Raw genomic sequence first — 8390 nt, 5'->3', positions numbered from 1 at the left:
ATAGTTGCCCCACAGCATGATTCATACTGAGAGAAATGCACGTAAAACACCTCACTCAATACTAATACACCATAATAGCAAAGAATAAATTGGCTCACTGCCAGTTTGTTGGAAGATATTAATGTGGAGGTGGATTTTTTCCCCTTTTACAAATAGTGGCTCCAAATTGAAATGTCCAGCAGACAAGTACATGCATCGATAGAACAGATTGTAGGGTACTGATTGCAGAGCTCTTTGCTCTCATCATGAAAAAAGAGGAAAGGAAAATAACAGAGAAAAACCTAAGACACTTGAACAGTGGCCAAGCATGGATGACTTTCTAAGATCCAGATACAGGCAGCAATTACTGCAGTTTAATAGGATTCCAATGTCACATGTTACTCAAAGGTGTGCTCAGGCTGGATGCAAAGTGAATTTTAAAGGCACAGTCAGTGGAAAGACGCAAGTAGAAAAGAACAGATGTAGATTTGCCAAAGAGAGGCTGAGAAAAATCTATGCAGAGTGCTAAGACATGGTACAAAACCCACAATATACTTTACTGCAGGTGTGTGATCTGACCAACAGATGTATATGTGGCTAACTGTGGATGAAATGGTCTTAAATGTTATGGTTTCACTAGATTGTACTGGAACCAACCATGCTAATGTAAGGACAAAGACACTCCGGGGCTATCACAGCTAGACTACTAGATACAAGACTTCAGCTTCTTAGATGAAGTCTGATCAGCTTCAGGAGACGGATCTGGACTTGAACATGCTTGTCTCCAGAGAACTTGTTGGTGTTTCTGCACAGAACTGATAATAACTTATTCCTTGTCTAGATAACAGTGGAATATGTTAAGACACCATAGTTTTCCAAAGTACTCCTGAGCCTGTGTATAGTAGCTTATCATTCAGTGGTGTCTAGGTGCTCAAGATGTGTATTATTAAATATTATTTTTGAACTAACTAATAGTTCTCTCACAAAGTCTGTCATAAAATCGTGAGCAGGTCCCCTATGTTTATTTGACCCCTCCATGATGATGAGGCATGCATCATGAAAAAAGTCTTATGTCCTTACATGTAGATTAAATGCTAGTCCAAGTCTGGCGGCTTTCTTTTTATTGGTCAGTCTGATTCCTTGCTTCACACAGCAGCCTCACACCAGATCTTTTAATGTTGTGTCTGACGCATATGGTGTCACATACAGACATGTTGGTGGATCTGTCATCTGGCCAAGACTGAAGTGAAAAGTAAATTTCACACAGCCAATTTAGAGGACTATTACACAACGCACCTGAGTAAAAGTTCCACAGAAATGATTCAGATGTTAAACTGTCAAGCAAATAATGTAAAATAAGGATTAAAATAGAATAATGAATATGCAGAAATCCAGTCAACATCTTCTGCAACAGACGTAAGAGATGGTGCCATCTATTATTTGGCCATAGAATACATAGAACGTGTACAGGACATGCTGTCAGAGCAGGACAGTGTAGCTATGACAGCTGAGTTGCTCTCTTGCAGTGAACTACACTTTCTTGCATCTCGCTACTCTAATAATCAGCAGTTTCATATTAAAGTATTCAGTTACTGTTGAAATTCAAATGTCTTTGCCACTGATTCACTTCAAGATGTGTTTCCTGTTTGGAAAGCTGATGATCAGTCAGAACTTGCTTCTACTGCTCTGGCTTAATAAGAGAGTTTTTTATTCCAGCCTACTTATTCCGGCTTCTCACTGTTACTGACGTGCCGCTCCTGTTTGCCACTTTAAGAATACTCAGTGTGCTCTAGGTCTAGTGGAGCACAGTGGAGGGAAGCTGTAGTTCATGTCTTCATTTCACCACAGCATGCTTTGCACATGACTCTACCTCCTCTTGATTATTCACTTGTTAAAATAAGCGAAAGTGAAAGTTCACTTTCAAATGTACAAATTAACTTTGAGTATTTCCTTGGCTGGAGGCAGTGGATGAGTTATCTTTATTTTAAAACAATTACCTATAAGATGTCCTTGAGCTTGGTGCTCAATCCCTGGTTCATTCAGTGCAGCTGGTCTGTAGCCAACAGTTAATGTGATTAAATAGTCCCAGCTTGATGTGTACGTGTGAAAACTTTAAAAGTCAAGAGAAGTTTAGATTATGAAAAATACAATGTTACTTTAAAAATACAGAAGATATTAGATTTTGTTACTGATATGATTACCTACTACGGAGCTTGTGTTGTTTGTCATAAAGGAAACAAATTTCAGAGCAACAGATTTCTAAACTCATTTATTCAGATGAGGCCCCCAGTAATTCTCACTTTAAACCAGAGTGTTTTCCACCCTGTGGAGATGGGTGGTCTGCCTGCTAGTGACAGGAACGACAGGTCTGGACCCAATTCTGAATGTTGCACTTACCTAAGAGAAAAACAATTGGTGAATGCCTCAAATTCTCTCAAATCATTTGTACGTGGCACTTAAGGGCAAACCAGTTTGTACAAGTGGTTCTTGGATGAGGAGAAGGAGAATGAAATTTAAACTTGCATTAAGTTGATGGGCACAGATTTGTTTCTGTACAGATTCTAAAATACTGTATTTGCAACAACATCTATACAGGTGGTAATATTTGAATACTGCATTACACATGGCCAATAATTCAATGAAGGCAGCTTTAATAAGAGGAACTGGAGGTGCACTTAAATTAAACTTGTGCTCCTCTCAGCTCTTGATTAGAAAACAATGAGCCTTTAATGGTGTTAATTATTAAATGAATGAACCTAATTGATAGAAACGTAAGACTCAGCAGGATTTTCAATCAGCATGAGGTTGATTAGTAGCTTAGTGTGGCGCTTGTATGAAGGTGTTAGAATAGGAAACATAGGAAACCAAATCATTCATGATACAGCATATTTATTGGGTTTCTTTCACTATGATGGGCCCTTCTGTCCTTAATGAATACATGCACGTAGGGCAGAATGAATAAGCCATGGGATCACAGATAAACATTCCATTTATTATTTGTAATATATATTAATTAATTAAGAAGAATGAATGAATGAAAAATGAATGTAGAAACACAAAATACATGTACATTCATCTGTTTGTGTAAACAAAAAGTGTGTTTTCTTCTCAGGGTAACGATCTAATATGCTCAAGTTAGAATTGCTAAATGTGATGGTTCACACATTAGCATGCTAACGTGCTCACAGTGGCCTTTTGGCTTTTTTATTTTGACAGTTGATAGTGTAGAGGCAGAAAGAGAGACGGGAAGACATGCAACACAGGCCCCCAGCTAGACTCAAACCACAGACACTGCAGTTATGTGGCATGTGTGGTGACCGGCCGAGTAACACACGATCTTATGTGATTATGGTTATAGATTCAGTTTCCTGCAGCAACATGTGTGTAATAAAAATCACATTGCAGGGATGTGCAGCTTGAGGGTGTAGGCACAAGTATCCGGTCAGACTTCATAACAAAAACAACATTCTTCAGCTGCCTTCATCCAACCTCTTGAAGTCATTGTGGTCCTCTGCAAGTCTCTGTATTCTCCATCTGCGCAGTATGTATGATTGCTCAAACACTTCACCCACTCCCGATGGTGAGAGACAGTATCACAGGTGAGCCAGGCGAGCAGTAGTGGGTAGAACGAGGAGAGTTGGGAAACAAGAAGGGCAGCAGCTCTTCAGCACTGAAATTACCCACTACTGTGTTAGGAACAGTGTTTTTAAATTCTTGCGTGTAGTGACTGTGGTGCAGTACGATTAAGGAACAGATTGCAGTTATGGCAAATTAAGCAGAGACAGGCAGGCACGGACAGAGTAAAGTTAACATTTAAAGCCAAAAGTAAGACTAAAAAGACTAGACTACTAGTCTAGAAACTCATTATCCACTGACTCTGATGATGTGAAGCCACGATGTTACGAGCAGATCGACAATAAACACCAACAAGACGTTATGATTATCTGAGTAGATCTCACTGTTTTGAAGCGATTGAAAGAGAAAGAGAAGCGAAGAGAGCTCTTTGGCCTTTTTAGAAGTTTGCACAGAAGTGTGCATGTGTGTATGTGTGCATTTGTGTGTGTGATCACAAGAGAAGGACAATGACAGACTAGCAGCTGCAAATTAAATGTGCATAAAGATTTGTATATAGCAAACGGCATGACACATGTAGACACACACACAACTTACAGTGTACAGTTAGTATGTTTACTCTAATGATGCCTCACTGCGCACATCAGCCTAATGGGTGTGTTTATGATGGAACAAATAGATTTTAGTCAACTCGGTTGTTTGGAAGTGGTGGAAATAAGGCTTGTGGTGGAGAGACGCCCACACTTACCTGCTCTCAAAAGGTCTGAGTGTCTAAATGAATTGCTTCTGAACAACTGCTGAAATACCGTTAATTGCTTCTTTCTTTTCACTGGATTTTCTTGGAGAGATGGAGCGGTGCGGATGAGACGTGATGCGGTCCATTTGCTTCTCACTGACTCATACCATGGGTGTGTAGATTGTTGTAAGACCAGTGATCAATAAATATTAAGTGTGATTTATGAGCTTCATTTCTGTTTAATTTGTGCCAAATTAACAATGACAATCTGGAAATCACTTCTCAATTTCTGTGTTGCTAAATTAATTGAATTTGTCCAAGTCCTTTTATTTCATCCATCTTCGCTCCGTCGTGTGTTTCAGAGTCTGTCCTCATCCTACTTACACAAGGCACAAAACCGTAAACCACCAAAAATGTGCTAGATAGATGATGTGTTTGCGATGATGTGAGTTTGCGTTAAAGATGTGAGTGCCTGTCATACGTTTGCTCCTCATTTTGATTAGAACACAAACTATATTTAATTAAAAGAAAATATTTTCAGATTTGTGGGTTTTATTTTGAAAAATGAGTGAATGAATGACAAACAGATTCAATGACAGCACATTCTCATTTATAACAATGAGTGTAGGCTGCAGTGGGACGGCTGGTTAAATCTGAAAATCTATGAACAAATCACAGTTTTTATTTTTACACGCAGGTTACATCTGTCATAAGATGTCAGTTTGTCTGATTCCAGCTCTAACATCTTCACTTGTGAGAATAATCATGATTGCTGCATTAACGACCACATCATTTATTTGGATTTTAGACAGCTCTTGAAATAAATTAATTTAACAGTACAATGAATCCAAGCCTTACCCTCCTGGCAGTGCAGCTTGTGGAAAATATAATAATGAATGTACGGTGGGAAGAAAAATATGTAAACCCTTTGGAATTTCATGGTTTTCTGCATTAATTTGTCATAAAATATGATCTGATCGTCATTTAAGTCAAGAGCATTAACAAATGTATATATGTGTATAACACGTCTGATCTTTCATGTCTTTATTGAGAACAACCATAAAAACCTCATAGTACTAGTGGAAAAAGTATGTGAAGCCTTGAAATTAATAACTGGTTATCATTTGCAGCAATAACTTCATCCAGGTGCTTCCTGTAGCTGTGGATCAGATGCAGGCTGAACCGTTTTAGCTCTGTCATATTCTTTGGACGTCTCGTGTGTGTCTTCAAGTCGTTCCATAGCATCTCTTTTGGGCTGAGGTCTGAGCTCTAACACTCCAAAAGGTGGATTTTGTTCTCTGAAGCCATTCTGTTGTGTGGTCGCCATCGTGTTACATCACACGAATTCTACAGAGTTTCAGCTGACATACAAACATTCTCACATCATCCTGAAGAATGTTTTGATAGTCTTGGGAATTCATCTTCCACTAAATCACTGCAAGCTGGCCACGTCCTGATGCAGCAAAGCAGGCCCAAACCTTACGCCTGGGATGATGTTTACCTACTGTAGACTCATGAACACAGATGTTAACCAGTTCCAATGATGTCTTCAAATCTTTGGCTGTCACTCGGGTTGTTTCTTTACCTCATTAATGAGTGTTTGTTGTGCTGTAGTCCAAACCTCCAAACTAATTTTCTTAACGCCTGACTCAAAGGTCATTATTCCAGGTTTACATACTTTTTCCACTCACACTATGAGGTTTTTATGGTTGTTCTCAATAAAGACAAAAAAGATCAGAATTAGTTTTGTGTTAATATTTTAGGCACATTATATTTGTTATTACTGTTGACTAAGATGAAGATCAGATCACATTTAATGACAAATTAATGCAGAAAACCATGAAATTCACATACTTTTTCTTGCCACTGTATATGTAAATTACCATGACTGAATGTTTTTGTGATTTTGGTTGATAGTTGCTTTCTAATCAGTGTTTATAAGTCAGTGTAGTGTTGTATCAGCTTTTTGTTATTTTACACTTGTGAACTGTTAAAATCACCAACTGTAGAACTCTGACTTTTGTGCCTCACAGCTAGACAATCCTGAAAAATAAAAACATCCACCTGTAATTTGGCTCTAACCAGCCGTGGTTTTCTGTAATAGGTGTTTTTTGTTCATTTTCCAGATTCAATCTCTTCTCTGGACTGTGTGGAAAATGGATGAGCACAGACTGTACAGGCCAGGAACTGCACAGGAAACATGTTTCTGAAGATAACGTTCTGAATGGATTTCTATTTAAAGATAGATTTTGCAACCATTATATATATATATATATATATATATATATATATATATATATATATATATATATATATATATATAGATATATTTATTTATTTATTTTTTGTGGAGAAATATGCTCAAAAGCACATCTTAATGTGTAGGGTTTCTGCAAAGGGGTATTCATTGAATAGCAGTGACAGACATGCAGAGATATTTGCTTCTAAAACCTTTTGAGTGAGGCTAACACTTCTAACCAGAAAATTTATAATTATTTCTACTTGATAAGTGAGTTTTGGAGAATTCTCTTTTGTTATATTTCATAACAACTGCCTACTACCTGGAGTGCTGAGCAGACTACAGCAGAGCAAAGACAGAGAGGACTGGGCAGAGCAGAGTGGATTAACTTTCAATGTGAGTGAGAGACTAATATTTGTAAAATTGGATGGTGACTGGAATATAAACGTAGGATGATGTAGGAGTAGGATAAGCTCTTTTAATCCACTGTTCTCAAACCCTTTTAGGACTTTGGACTTGAGAGAAACAACACAGGTCAGGAAGCTCAGCTTGTAGTTGTTCTCTGTGTAATTGTCCATATAAACACAGCAACAGGTTTCACTTGAGGTAACTATACAGATCTCTCCAGAAGATGCTTCTTATGTGATGGGGCGAAAAAAATCACACTTAATCTGTTTAAATATGCGTTAAAACATTAATTTTAAGACAACACTGGGCTTTAAACTTCCAAATTAGTCACAATAAATAGATACCATATCCTGAAACTTAAGTTACTGCGACTCAACAGGTCAATTAGGGAATTTTGCACTAAGAACAAGATATACAGCCCTTAAAAAACTTACAGACACTCAGACTGTTTAAATGTCATATTAGTAGTAAGTACACATATGAATACACTTTTGCACAGAAGAAGGACAGTGGTTATTGGCCCCCATCACTTCCACTGGAGGGGCTTTACACTTCTAAAGCCCCAGGCTTTAGGGCTTTAGAAACGCAATCTTTCTGTAGCCAGTATGGACAGGAGGAATGATTAAGTAAGATGTCTGTCAGTGTTCACTTTGGCACCTGATTATATGGGTTATAAGTTGACACTCTGATAATGTATGTACTCCAATATGAATCATATCCTGTACTCTTTAATGTCTCTCACACGTCAGTGCACCAGGTATAAAATGATGGTCAAGGTCTGCTGAGATCTCTTGTCAGTCTGGCAGATTCTTCCATTGGTGCAAACAGGCAAAGCAGACAACACATTGAAAATCTTACCACATATTATACTGTAAATATTAACAGATACATTTTTGCCTTACACCTGTTGAAATAATAACTATTTATTAAAAGCTAAACAGTCACATTAAAAAGAGAATGTGACAAAATATAATCTTATTAAAAATATTTGGTTTGTTTTGCTCTGAAAATGTTCGAATGGCAGCAGTGTAATGAGCGGGCAGGTTGGCTGGAAGACGAGTGGAGAGAGCCAATAGCACTGTGCACTAAAAACTCTTTACACCTAGAGTGTGGATATACTGTACGTAACTGGTTAGTACAGTTATTAGTCACATGTACTGGAAGCTCTTTTAATCATTTGCTCTGTGCACCAGAGCTATATGAATAATCAATGTAGTGGAAATGATACATGACTTACAAACCACAGCATTAATTTGGAACAGTCTAATTAGGCTGTCAGTGTGTCTTTACTGCAACTTCAAAATACAGCAATGTTTTCTGTGTGTACGTGAATAATATGAGCTCACTTTATGCAAGTCCACTCTTTTTAGGTGGCTTTTTCTTTTTCTTTTTCTTTTTTTACAATGTCTGGGGAAAACATGTGGCACCAGCTGCTCATCTTGTCCAGAAGAAAAC

The sequence above is a fragment of the Anabas testudineus genome, chromosome 9, assembly GCF_900324465.2.
Source record: "Anabas testudineus chromosome 9, fAnaTes1.2, whole genome shotgun sequence".
Classification (NCBI taxonomy): Eukaryota; Metazoa; Chordata; class Actinopteri; order Anabantiformes; family Anabantidae; genus Anabas; species Anabas testudineus.
This window is presented reverse-complemented; position numbering follows the sequence as displayed.